We start from the raw sequence: 14,627 nt of genomic DNA, 5'->3' as shown, positions 1-14,627 counted from the left end.
ATCCGTAGCTGCTGCAGGCTACATGATACACGTACAGTAAACATCTCAAAGTCATCATGATGAAGGTCATATGACAGTTCTTTTGTTATGATGAATGTACTGAAAAACTCAAAAGCATCTACAAAGACGTTCCACGTCATCTCTTCAATCAAATCTCCTCGAATCAAACGTCCTAAGAAGAGAGAAGTCAAAAATTTGAGCTTTAATCTGGGATACACAAATCATTTTTAGGTAAACAAAGCTTTAAATCATACCTATCTGCTTGTAATTCATCTGCAAGGTGAAACAGCAGGACATGACCCATCTTCAAAGACTGTATTTGCACCTGAAGTTTCGGTGAAGTGATGGTATAGCACTCCTGCTCATGTCCTTTGATGAAACATCAATGGGGGTGATTTATTTATGTTTGTGTAGAGTGATACTGTCTACTTCCCTGTGGCTACAGCCCGTTGAACATTTCATTGTGAGTCATTGTCAACTGCACTGCCTGCTCTTATTACTGCGATACTGTAATTAGGCTCATATACAATTTCATTGACATTGAGAAAATGCACTTACATTGCTAACGTCAAGATTTGATGTGTAGTGGGCGTTTTTGACGCACTAGCTGACGTTAAAGTAATGCTTGGTCTTCCATATATTTGCGTGAAGGGGTCGGACGTGGAGGCAGGTGTGTAGGAGACATAAAAGACATGGTAAAGAAGGTTGTTCGCCTTCAAGCATGGATGCAGGTACGATCTGAAAATATAACACCTATGAACTTTGCTTGGCATAAATGAAAACTTTTCCAAGTAGCCTTTAGCTATAGTAGGACTTTTATAGTAGGGCATCTGTTCAATCCACGGCCGATGCTACTAGATTTATCTAGATACTTCCTTCTGTCCTAGTTATGTAAGATCTCTTTGGCCTTGGATGCTCATATCATCCACATGAGAAAAAAAATACAGCTAATTATCTTGATGAAACCTCAATAATGTTTCTATCATCAAACTAAAGTTGGATAATTGTCCTCGTGAGATAGAAATGTTGAAATTTATCACTCTGCTGCAAGATATTTGCAAAATAATTAGACTTGTAAAAAAAACAGGTATTTAACTGCACAGCAGTTGGTGTAAAAAATACATCCGTGACAACTGATACTGCGAAAAGAGAGAAAGATGGAGAGGTTGTTGTGACAAACAGTCATAGCAAAAAGAGAGAGCTTGTCCTCTGAGATTTTAACTTGATGTTTGGGTCCTTCCTCGAGGGGTTCTGAGACAGACAGAGGAACTGGACTGGGAAATTAAGAATAAACAGACAAGTGCGACAAGTGGGAGTGCAGAAAGCGAGTGAGAGAGATCGACAATAACAGAGGGTAAATAGAAAGTATGGGTGATTGCCACTGACAGCACTGTAGAGGTAAATATGAAGCCTTCTGCTAGTCAACAGTCACAAATCTGAGCACAGTTTGAGATATTAAGATGCCACTGAAGCTCTACAGAAGACATATTTGAGATTACAAGGGTCTTATTCTCAGGTGAAACACATGAGAAACATTAGACTCCATTTGTTCTGCATTTAATATCACTGCATTCTAGGAGAACAGTTGAGATGGTAGAGAGATCTTGCTACGTCTATACTGTTGATCTAGATGTTTACAGGTCTTTTACCCTTGTAATAATTCTTCCTGAAATGTCTCCCTTAGTAGCTTGGGTCTTCTTTTCTAAGTATTATCTTTTTGTCCAGGCCGACTGTCCCTGGTTTCTTTTTTTGATCTTGTTTGTCGTTCAGTTACTCACTTCCTGTCTGTCGTAGACTTATGTTTCCTTCTAAATCCCATCCGTCGCTCGTTCTCCATGTGGTCACAGCTCTCTGCTCCGCATTGATTGCTGCAACGCTGGATCGAAACATAATTTTCATCTTTGCTCAGCTCGCTCACATCCACTTCCATCCAGCCCTGCTTATTTTCATCTGGTGTTGAATAATCACAACTGACCCCTGCCATATAGCGAATATGTTCTTGCACAAACCTATCTATCTATCTAGCTATCTATCTATCTATCTGTGACTCTCTGTCACTGACTTCATCTCTATGTGGAAATCAATGTAAAGAGCTCTGATAAATCCTTTCGGAGATGTCAAAAAGGAAATTAGTTGTGGTCACTTCAGAATAACACGTACAGAAAAGAAAAAGAAACCGCTTATCCCACACCCTGATGCTTATTATACTGTACTACTTTACTTCTTATTTTACATCTTTCGTTCTGTCTTATCTGACTTACTGATTTCATTTCATATCTGTCTGCCTTATTCAAATTACATCACACATCATCTTCAATTTCTGTTTCCTGCCTTTTTCTCACTTTCCCTCTAATAATAGTTTCCTCTTCATCTCTTTCTGTTTCAACCTGACACATTGGTTGATGAAAAAGGATGTGATGTGAAGTACATATGTGTAGAGTTTTTTTCAAGTTTTGTTAACCAGTAGAGATTTTGGAGTATCGTCTCTATTGCAGTTACAGGCTTATGTGACGTTGCTGTGCTACATGGTCACGGAAATGTATCGTTTGCATGCATTTTTAAGCATTGTGGATTAAAAACAAGCAAGTGATTTTAAGTCGCTGAAGCACAATCAGCAGTGAAAGAAAACTCATTACGCTATATGTGTGTGCTGTCTGGGAGATTGTTTCTGAGTGCTGTCAGAGAGATGTGCGCATGTGGAGACGGTTAGTTATTTTTGCCTCTTTATAGGCCTAGAACGGTTAAATATTCACACTTGTATGTGTCAAAATGCTCATCTTTGCAAGTATCCTCGTAAACACAGTAATTTAGGTCTTAAGTGAAAGCAAACAGCTGAGAAAGAAAACACATATGTGACCCTGGACCACAAAACCAGTCTAAAGTCGCTGGGGTATATTTTTAGCAATAGCCAAAAAAAACAAAAACATTATATGGGTCAAAATTATCTATTTTTCTTTTATTCCAAAAATCATTAGGATATTAAGTAAAGATCATGTTCCATGAAGATATTTTGTAAATTTCCTACCGTAAATATATCAAAACCTAAATTTTTGATTAGTGATATGCTTTCTCAGTATTTTGATTTTTTTGTACACTCAGATTTCAGATATTCAAATGTATCTCGGCCGAATATTGTCCTATCCTAACAAACCATACATCAATGGAAAGATTATTTATTCAACTTTCGGGTGATGTATAAATCTCAATTTCGAGAAATTGACCCTTATGACTGGTTTTGTGGTCCAGGGTCACATATGTAACAGTAAATTGGATCCAGGCAGCTCTTAAGATGACAGCAGTCTAATATTCCGGCTGTCTGTCATTCATGTTAATCAAACAACAAAAGAGGGAAAATATCTTACTGCTCTTGACTCATTCACTTTCGTAACTCTGAAAGAAATATATATTTAATTTACACAATGAAGAATATGTAGTATTTTTATACATTTGATTACTTTATACCAGGGTTCCTCAATTAGTTTTTGCTGAGGGCCAAATTCTGCCAACAACACCAAGCCAAAGGCCACAAGGGGGGGATCAAACTGTAACACCATGTGTCCCAACCAGACGCGACGTGACGCGATAAAAAGCGATCTTTTCCATGTAGTTTTTGTCCTAACCACCCGCAACAGCGACACGTGACAATAAGCGACACGGATTCTATTTTAGAAATGGTTTTCATTTTCTGCGTAATCGCGGCAGGAACAAAATACAACATATGACAGTGATAATCTCAGGTAATCATCTATTTTCCGTCCACTTTTCTTTTCTTCTCACTCGCCACGTTTTTGCTGTCACATCGTATCTACACTGGACGCGACAGCATTGCAAATCATTTGAACTTTGTGTCAGTACGTCATAAATAGAACGAGTCAGCAGTTTACTGTTGGGGATTTGTCGTGTCCCGCCACGCCACATCCAGTGTAGACAGCATCACTGATTATAATGGGTTCTATTGTATTTTGTTGCGTCGCGCTGCGCCGCTCGCATCCGATGTAGACACGATGTAAGTTAATGTCGCTTTCTGATGCAGCGTTTGAATTTTCATGCCACATTATGTGAAATTAGCGCGGGCCAAACATTTTTCTCTCACGGGCCGGATGTGGCCTGCGGGCCACCTATTGAGGAACCCTGCTTTATACAATGTATGTAGCATTTCATATTTATTTGTTCTTTTGTGTCCTATTGCTTGTAATTAGTTTCTTATTCTTATTTAATCGCTGACTGTTTACTTGTCTTCAGTGAGATTTTTTGTGATATTGACACTTGTGACAAGAATTATAAAATTTCTTTGGTATCAAAAATATTGATATCATAAAGACCTTATCTAAAGCAAAAATAACTATATCGTGATACTGTTAATGTGAAATAAAATTCATAACTCATATCTTGATATAAGATTTTGGTCATATCGCCCACCCCTAATTGAAATAGTTTGTCAAATTATCTGACCTCAATTACATTTTAATTTGTATTGTGGTGACATTTAAGAGGTAAAGTAAAACAGTCCAGTCCATTTTGTCCCTTTCAGTGGGACTGTGCCTGTTAGAGGCAGGCAGTATAGGAAATAGTGTAAATGCATTTCCAATTTGTTGATATGAACAGGCCAGTTTCACCACAGTAAATTTAATCTAGATCTTTGCTTTTTTTCAGTTGTATATGTTACAGCTACTCATCAAGTATTCATTCAGATGAAAGCATCTCTCGTTCTCATCTGCCGTCTAAATTTAAAGTCTTTTTATGGTTACTGCCAGACGTGATTGTGTGTGCTTTTGTACTCTGGGAAAATCACAGCTTATATGCTAAGGATAAAAAAGAAAAAAAAAACAGTTTTGATGCTGTTGACAAATCTTCAGGCCGTAGAATGAAGTGTGTCTGTGTGTGCATGATAACAAATTGGGATCGCTAGGAATATTGCATGCAGTCTGTTTGTTGAAATGTAATCAAATTCTTATTGTTCTTTTCCTCCATTTTTCCCCAGTGGACTTTCACAGAAGATTTGGGTGTTTTGAAGGCAGGGTCTTCCCTGGTTGGTTGTGAAGATCTAAGTAAACAAAGCTTGTTACTGTGGCATAACTGACTTTTGGATCTGAAAATTGGCAGCAGAGTCCTATTGAAACAAGAAGCCTCCAGAATCATCCAAAATATCCTATAAAGATGGAGTTCAAATTAAACCTTGAATGCTGATTTATTAGAGTGAAAAGGTAAGAACTTTTTAAATAGCACAAACCTCTTGTAACTCAAAAAAATCTTTAAAGTGAATAGATGCTATTGCTCTTAAACATCAGAACTAATGATAATGGTGCAAATGTTGTGCTAAATATGGTGATGTTCTTTTGTGTAGCACCTACAGCTCTGCATATTATTCTGCAAATAGTGCTTAAAGGTGCAATAGGTGATTGTCTTCAGAAACATTTTTTGTTATGCTGGTTGAAAGTCTCTTCACATCCCGATAGCAATCATTAAGTTAAGTGGTCTAAATGTATTTATCTGTATTTATATATTCTGTGGAAGGAGTAGGACCAAGAAATGTTCGTCCAATCAAAACGCTCGGTCCGAGCGTTTTAATTCGCTTTCCTCCCTTAATATCGCTCTGCATATTTTGCTTGTCTCGCTTAGTTAACACGCCCGATTCAGGCTAAAGTTAGCATTTTCCAAGATCTCCTACTGCACCTTTAATCGTTTTAGTCTGACTTAAATGGTTAAGCACTATGTGCAACTACATAGCTTTCTATTACACCATGTTTGCTTATATAATTAGCTTTTGCGTAGAGGCTTGTATTTGAATGATTTGGCAGTTATTAATGATATTGGACATCATTGTAAACCACAGCCCATGCAAAGTGCTGTTGCAAATTTTCAGTTTCTTTTAAAGTTAAATATGAGCAAGTTTAGTCCATCTTCTATATCTGGCCATTATATAAAATTTGTAAGGGAAATAATGCAATACTATATAACTGTACTTCAAGAAAAATATTAAATATGTCGGCGCCAATAGCCTAGTGGACAGTGTGCTGACATATAACGTTGTTGCGTTGCAGGCATCCCGAGTTCCAATACCTGCTTTAGGGCCTTTCCCGATCCCAGCCACCCCCTCTCCCACTTCACATCCTGTCTACTCTACACTATCCTATCTTAATAAAAAGGCACAATATAAAGGCACTATATATATATATATATATATATATATATATATATATTAAATGTGTGAAAATAAAAATGTATGAGATGAAAATACAGTAAATTCACCAGTCTAATGAGTAGGACTGGGAATTGTAAGGAATTATACAGTAGTTTTGATTCAATTACTTAAGTACATGTGTACTGTTTGGATCAATAATTTTTAAGTAATAATTAGAAGTTAATTTTATTTTGGGTACTTTAGTAGAGTGTTCCACCTGTGTCATGTTCAAAAGCCTTTAAAAAAAGTTATACAAATCATTAATTCTCGATTCCCAGTCCTACTGATAAATGCACTCAGCTGTGCCAGCATAATTTTTTTTTATCCAGCATGTAATGGTCCCAGCCAAAGGTACAATTTGCTTGGATAGGAATACCTCGTATTGCCTCATATCTCTCTCTTTGTCATTATCTCTCTATTTGTCAGGCAGTCATGTGATAACTTTTTGTCTGATGCTCAACACATTTAGGTACACACTTACTCAGAAATCGCCAGACAGTCCCTGCTGTTCTCCTGCTGTGATTTCTGTTCCGATTCTGAGGTCCAACTGAGATAGTCTGCCAGCCAATGGGGGGACAGTTACTGTACTTGAGTCTGTGTGTATGTGTGTGTTGGTGCTGAGTGTGTTCGGCACACTGTAGTAAAGTAGTGTTACAATGAACCATTCTCCTTTAATAGAGAGAAAAATGTGTTAAAATCTTTTTCAACAATATAACGTCCAATAAAAACCGTCGTGTTTCTTGTTCCAATGACATCCTGCACAATGGCAATAGAAACTTCAGTTAAACCAAGAGCAAAAAAACTAATATACCTCATATATCCACATTGTAAGTAATGTAGAGATTAACCTATGCTGTCATGGCTGCAATAATGGCTTGTATGTGTGTAAGGCAGAGGTAAACATTTCACATAAATGAGAACCCAAAATTTATTCATTTTCTGCTGTGTGTTATAGTGCTTTTTCACATTTGTCTTGATTCACAGTGGTTCCAGAAGGCGGGATTTATTTGCTTGCTTGTCTTTAGCTCCAGTTGCTTCAAGGGATTTTCTTTTGTTTGACAGAGTTTGTAACTTCTCTTGAGGGTTCAGAAGCAAATGGCCAGTCATTGTAGGGTAGCCGCCAGTCAGTCCACTTTTCAATAACTTGGATCGTGCATGCTGAAAATATATTCATTTAGTCCCTAAGGAAAGAGCCAAGAGAGAACGGGTGAAAAGAAAAGCATTCTGATCAGATTTTTATCCACACTGAAGGTACACTTACTACAGGTACCGTAGAATAAGAAGTGGACTGAAAATGAAATGGTTGTTGGTTGCTTGCATCTTTGCAAGGGTTGATCAGTGATCGATCACCATTGTGTCTTGCACCAGAGTGTGCTGAAGACACAACAGCGATAGAACAACACTTGCAAGGATGCAAGGAACTTGCAACCTTTTAGTTACCAGGCCAGTTTAGCCTGGGTTTGTCTTGACAAAATCTGGTTCACATTCAGTTTATTCTAGTCAAGAATTGCCTAAGGAGACGGCCTAACTGACATGTAAAGCTACCAAGCTCAATTCAATTTGCTTTTGTGTAATTTGATGCCAGTAATCTGGTGAGCCTTGGCAAATCCAGTAATTAGTTCTTTCTCCAGAAGGACTTGTTGAATCAACCTGGTACCTTGCAAACATGAAGGTTTCAAAGCTGACTGATAGAAAAACCTGTGTGCCTTTAATCACAAAAGTTGCAGAAATCCAGCCAATCAGATTAGATATTGTCAGATCAAGAAAGTCCAATCCAGTTTTGTTTGCAGTATGCATATTCTGTGAGCCTCCCACTTGAAGCTGAGACTAACCGCTAGGTTACACCATCCCGATTTAAACTGCATGGTGGGCAGTTTTAAGAACCCCTATCTCCCAATGAGCATCTCAAAGGTCCGAGCAAGGTCTAGCGGGTAAAGATTTGGGGTCGTACACTCAACTGTGATGACCTGCTGATGGAGACTCTTAGAGATTTTATCCATTAGCCCTTTTGGAAAGCACTGTAACTGTGAGTGTATGAGTGTTTTCTCTTCACTGTGTATCGTCTCCATCTCCTACCATACACCAGCGCTCCTGTCAAATCTACTTGTTTGCACCCCAGATTGCCTTGGCGACATGTTGCCTCTTGTGCAATGAGGTGCTCCTAAGTGTGTGTTGCTGCGTGAGAGAGACTGCTTGGCAAGTCGAGCATATGTGTGTGGCTCTGATGGGAACAGCTGATACATGCTAGTTTCATTTTTCGGCAGCTCCACCGAAGATAAGAGGCTTTCGGACAGACTGCTTGGGACTTTGTGTGTGCGCTGGGTTATCCAAGATAAATTCAGGCTTGTATGGGATTGTGTTAGCGGCCAATTCCTTTCTTCTCTCTACTTCTGTCCTGACTCCTTAGGCTCACGGCGGCATTTTTTACCTGGACGTCTTACCGAGGGCTTCTTCACCTTGGAGCGATAAAGACCAATTTGACTATCATGATAAAGACTTGCCCAGTTCTTCAAACCAAAACTCCTTTGAGACTTGTTAATGAGAGCAGCAGGTTACTTCTTGCTTTGCTCTTTGTTCATTTGTTTGTTGTGTGAGAAACAGAGCCAAGCCCGATGGAGTGGAACCCTGCCAGTCCCGGTGGAATGTTTCCATTGACTGCTCAATCATTGGCTAAGACACCTGTCTGGGGACCAATGAGAGGGAGTTACCGGGCAGAGCTCCACCCATGGCCCTTAGGATTCCACGCTAAGCTATTCCATCTCTCTCTAGTCAATGGCTAGCCAGCACTAGTTGCCAGGTGCTAGTTACCCTCTCCAGCAAATCAGTCAGGCATGCCAACCTCTCTCTTCAATAAACGTCCATCTTACATCCCCCCCCCTTAACCTCACTTGTTAAGCCAAATGCCTGCACTTCCCCTTAAGTGGGGTCTTCACCTTCTTGTACAGCACCAGAGTTGCTATTGCTGCTTAACGTTGGGGTATGAGGGAAAAGGATTGTGCCAGATCAGTGTAAATTGGCATCCTCTATTGGTTTCCAGGGATGGGGAAATCTTCTGTGGCTTCTCCACCCCAGTGGCTCATCTGCATTAGCGTCGTGCTAATCTTATTAACTTCTTGTTATTGAATCCTGCAGGATTTTTGCCTGCTGCTACGTGATGCTGCATATTATACAGTCCTCCCTCCGCTGAGTCGCAGGATATAGAGGGGGAGAGAAGAGACGAGGAGACAGGAAGCAGAAAGGATAGAAAATTTGACCGGCCTTCCACTTAAGTACACGTTCAACGTGATATATCCTTACCTGTCATGTGCTTGAGCAAATCGCTCACTGTGTGAACGTTTGCGTGTTTCCTGGCTCAGTGTTGAATATCTTTTTTTTTTTTTTTTTTTCCTCGCTTCAATTGAAGGCTTTTCTAAATCATTTCTTTCTCAGGGAAATGCATCAGTCTCGTTCCCTCTTTCTGTCTCTCTCTCCCATCTAAAGGGAGTAGGCCAGTGGTTCACAACCTTTTTTCCTCATACGTTTAGTAGCCTGCACATTGAAAACAGCAATTTTTATTCACAGCTAGCTTAGATATGATGTGCTTTTGAAACCATAGTAAATGCATTTGAATTACACACACTTACCTTGCACCCAGTTTGGTTATTAACGTATAAACTGACCTGCTTTTTCATCTTTACTAGGAACCCTGTGTCTGTGTGAGTTTAATGATTGCTATTTCTGCCTTGAATCTGTCATGTCTTTTACAACCAGTTCAGTGAATGCAGAGAACTTTATTTTTGATACAAGCTGTATTTTGTCCCATATTTAAACGTTTTATAGTTAATTCCCGCTCACAGAGGATGTCTTATGCATATACGCAGACAATTAAATAATAACACGGATATGTCTTGTGTGAACGGGCTGTCTGAGGCTGCAAAAATAGCACAATTTTGTAAACCAGCAATGCAGAACACGGTTAAAAATCAATCCAGTTCACTCTGTGGCAGCTGTGGGGTAGAATACATCTCAGACATCTGTGGCTTACACGTGACTGTTGTCCAAAATTATTTTTGGTTGGAGCGAATCAACTCAAAGTGATTAATGACCAGATGAGTCTGAGCTGAAGATGCCACTCGACCTCTTGAATTCTGCTTGACTTTGTAAACAGTCGCTGTAAAATACAGCTGTGCTTTTGATGACCACAAGCAGAGACCACATTACCCAGCACTCTGATCCCTGCACTGTCACTTTTATTTAAGGGGAATTGTAGAATTGAAGACTGATGTGGGGTCAGTTGCTCCTCTACCCCACTGTGAAGATCATTAGTAATTGCATAAACTCGTCCCAGAACAGCTTGTTGTAGTCCACAAATTAAGTTTTACACAAAACATTTAAGTGTAGGCTATAGGAAAAGATTTTACATTTTCAGTAATTACATTTTTGGTTTTGTATGTTGTCATATGAATATATGGCACAAGTCATATGGAACTTCCATTGTTTATAGATATTTTTTTATACGTTTTGGAGCTTGGCAGTTTACATCACAATTGACATTCATTGGATAGAAACAAACAGCTTGGACATTCTGCACAGTATCACCTTTCATGTTTTACGGGTTTGAAAACAGGATTTTTATAGTTTTATATTTTATTTTTAATTTTTCCTTTGAATTTAGTTTTTTTTTTATTTTTTAGAATTTTCTATTTTAAGTTTATTTAAATTTTGTTTTAGCTTTAGTATTTTATGGCGGTCAGATTTAATGTGCTAAGTGGTATAGTTAAAAAGGTTTTCATTTTTTTCTTTATTTTATATATATACACACATATACATATATATATTTTTTTTACTTTAGTTTGTTTTTGTTAGTTTGCACTCTATAATTTAGTTCCACTTTTATAGAGGTTTTTTTATTATTGTTATTATTATTTGTTTATGGCTTCCAAACTTAATGTGCTAACTTCTAATAAATTAACTAATAACATTTATTTATGTTTGTTTTTTGGCAGCCTTCATTTTTTATTTTTTTTGCACAGTTTATTGTTATTGCTATTTAGTGGTGCTTTCATGTTTAATACAGGTGGGTTGTAAAGGCTTTGTGTTTTTTAAAATAAAAATCTAAAATTAATATTTGGCCATATTTGCCTTTTTTTTTTTAGTTAGTTTCAAAGTCATGAAAATGTATTTTAGTTGTTAGTTCAGTTTCAGCTTTTCCCAGTTGTATTTTAATTTCAGGTAATGACAGTGTTCTCATTTAGTTTTCATTAACGACAATAGCACTGATTTGTAATAACATAATGAGCAAATAGCAATGAACTAACCATTTACCATCATTTAAACAAGTAGGACATAACAATCATCCAATCACCGGCCAGTCATTGGATTTTAGGGGTTGAGTTAGGGTGAGAGGTAGGAAAGGTATTGTTCCAGGAACAATAACGGATGTTTTTTCTCGGAACATGTGTAAATCACATTGTGCTGAGGGAATCACGTCATCCTGGACTGATCCCCCCCCCCCACACACACAAACAAAGTCCTGGTCATATTTTTCTCAGCATGTGTTTGTCTGCTTTTGTCTGTGACTAAGAAAGACTGTGAAAATATAGCAAAATAGAGACGATACTCTCAAAAAACAGGCACAATAAAGAGGCCAGAACAGGAGGAGATAATGATCACAATGGCGGCACATCAAAACCATAATGAGACAGACGGCATGGCACGTTTCTGACAGGCTGCATGCAATAATGCAGCTGTGGAGTGGCACGTTTTTTCTGCGGCGGGGGGTTAAGGGGGCTATTTTCAGGCCGGTTTGTTCAGTCGGTGGGTGGTCCTGGTTTTGACAACACTGATTTTGTTCTCATCAGCTGTCTGGTCGCACTGCTGGAATTACAAAAGGGTGCAAAAAAAGAAAGAGAAGATATGAGAAAGAAATATTACAGGAGTGAATGGGAGCGAACGGTGGGGGAGTAAAAGAATGAGTCAGGTGGATGAAAGGTAGTTGAATGGGAGGAAATGAGAGGAGGAAAAGGATGATAAAGAGCGAGAGGGCAGGTGATTAAAATGAAAAGATGGAGGTGAGGAGAAAGGAACATGGACTGGGGCCATAAAAGCAAGTGAATTTGGAAGAAATAGCCAGAGAAAGGCTGTTTCTCAATTCCAAGAATGCAAAGAATGGACTTGCGTTCTTGTGGAGGCCAGTTATGCCAGGATACCTTGAAAGAATGAACTCTAAAGGACGTGAGGACTCGGAACGCATCTTTGTGAGAATTGAGATATGCTGTGATCTTGTTGCTTACGTTATAAGGAGTGCGACAATAAATAACACATGACATCACAGCCAAATGTTTGCAGCGAGAACAAGAAGTTTAAAGCTTACAGGCTTCCGTACGTCAGCCTCCCGCAGCGTCTTCTGAGATTTCTAACCGTTCAATTCAATCATCTCAGGTCTGGATTCGATGCATCCTTGATGTCAAGAACACATCCGGGTACGTTCATGCGTCCTCTGTACTTGCGTTCTTGTGTAAGTTAAGTTAAGTTTCTCTTTTATTATCTCCCTCAGGAGAAATTTGTCTTAGGCAATCCAGAGAGCAGATCAAACATACAACAATACACTTATTAAATTACACTTCACCAAAAAAAAAAAAACATTCCAAAACCACATATATCACTCCTACACCATCCTAATAATACACCAACATTACATATTACCCATGACATTACCCTCACCCACACAACAATTTCAGTCACTTATTATTTAAAAATGTGATAGATAATGGAATTAGAGAAAATTTGTACCTATTCATCTTACAATTTGGTACCCTATATCTCCTGCCTGAGGGCATCAGCTCATACTCCTTGTGGAGAATATGGCTTAGGTCACCAATAATTTTAAGACTCTGCTTCCTAACAGATCTCTCAAAAATGTCCTGAAGAGAAAGTGGGGACAACCTACAAATAATTTTTCCAGCTCTTCTAACCACATTTTGAAGTTGTGATCTTAGTTTAACAGTCAAATTGCCAAACCATATTGTAAAACCATAACATATTATAGATTCAGCTGATCTGTAAAACAATAACATGATACTTTCGTCCACCCCATAAACCTTGAGCCTTCGCAAAAAATGCAGGCGCTAACTAGCTCGTGTACAAACATTGTCCACTTGATGACTCCATTGCAGCTGAGAATCAAAGTAAATACCTAAATACTTCTAAGTTGTAACCTGCTCAGCTTCCTCCTCATTAACTAAAATTGGACTATGATCACCCACCAACCTCAAAAGATAATTTCTTTAGTTTTTTTTAACATTCAACATCAAGTTGTGTTCCTCACACCACCGCACAACCCTGTCTATCTCTAATTTATACATACCGACATCTGAATTCTGTCAGCAAACCGGGTATAGCTGTATCATCAGAAAATTTGATAATATAGTTATTTATGTACTGATTTCTACAATCATCTGTATATAATGTAAAAAGCAGTATATAAAAGCAGAGTATTAGAATAGAACTCCAACAGTTGTTGATGATGTATTACGAGAACACAAGGACACAAGATTAAGAACACATTGAGAAACGGCAAAGAGAGAGAATAGACTCTGAAGGAAATAAGCTGAGGTAAGTGTAGGTTTAGCCAACTTTGAGATGCCATGTTCTCTTTTTAATTTACATTTTTATTTACTAATTTCATTGTAATGTTTTTTTAGCAAGTATACTAATGTCATTGTAATATGTAAGTTAATTCAATATCTTAATTCTATCTATATCGTTCTGTCGTTCTATCTATCGTTCTATCGTTCTGTCTATTGTTCTATCGTTCTATCTTTCGTTCTGTCTATTGTTCTGTCGTTCTATCTATTGTTTTGTCTGTCATTTCATCTATCTATCTATCTATCTATCTATCTATCTATCGTTCTGTCATTCTATCTATTGTTTTGTCTGTCTGTCTGTCTGTCTGTCTATCTTCAACTAAATAAATAAAAAATATATTCAATATTTAAATAAATAAAGTCAGTCTTGTAGGGCATAGAGGCATGTTTTTGGACAGGCTTATGTATTATTGTAGGCAGTTACATTCTTGTTTAACTCTCAAATGTGTAGAAACATGGGCTGGATCTGAGTAGGGATGTAACGGTATGAAAATTTCATATCACGATTATAGTGACCAAAGTTATCACGATTATCAATATTATCACGGTTTTGTTCAAATTAGATGAAAACGTTCAAAAAGAACTGATACGTGGTGGTCACGAAGATGACTGAGCAAATTTGATGCGTTTCCCCATTTTGCAGCTAAGTTACTTTCTTCTTGCAAGATTGGCAAACAGGGTGACCGTCCTCGATTAAATTGCCTTCAGGACTCTTGTAAAAGCCAAAATACGACCAGACCACCGATTTGGATCTCTTAGATGGCAGAAAAATTTCCCGAGCGCTGTCACTGCCTTCCGCCATTTCGTCTCGTGCAAAAAAA

The 14,627-nt window shown here is 38.2% G+C and overlaps 1 protein-coding gene across 1 annotated transcript in view; it reads left to right on the top strand.

Moving 5' to 3' along the window:
* LOC107715073 (protein phosphatase 1 regulatory subunit 29-like) overlaps window positions 1-14,627 on the top strand; it is a 112,940-nt gene that overhangs the window by 43,868 nt on the left and 54,445 nt on the right. Inside the window, exon 3 of the mRNA XM_016521111.1 lies at window positions 4,982-5,204. The gene's annotated coding sequence lies outside the window, so the exon portion shown is untranslated. The remainder of the gene's footprint in view (window positions 1-4,981; window positions 5,205-14,627) is intronic.

Source organism: Sinocyclocheilus rhinocerous, unplaced genomic scaffold (assembly GCF_001515625.1).
Source record: "Sinocyclocheilus rhinocerous isolate Xijiao unplaced genomic scaffold, SAMN03320098_v1.1 scaffold509, whole genome shotgun sequence".
Taxonomy (NCBI): Eukaryota; Metazoa; Chordata; class Actinopteri; order Cypriniformes; family Cyprinidae; genus Sinocyclocheilus; species Sinocyclocheilus rhinocerous.
This window is presented reverse-complemented; position numbering and strand designations above follow the sequence as displayed.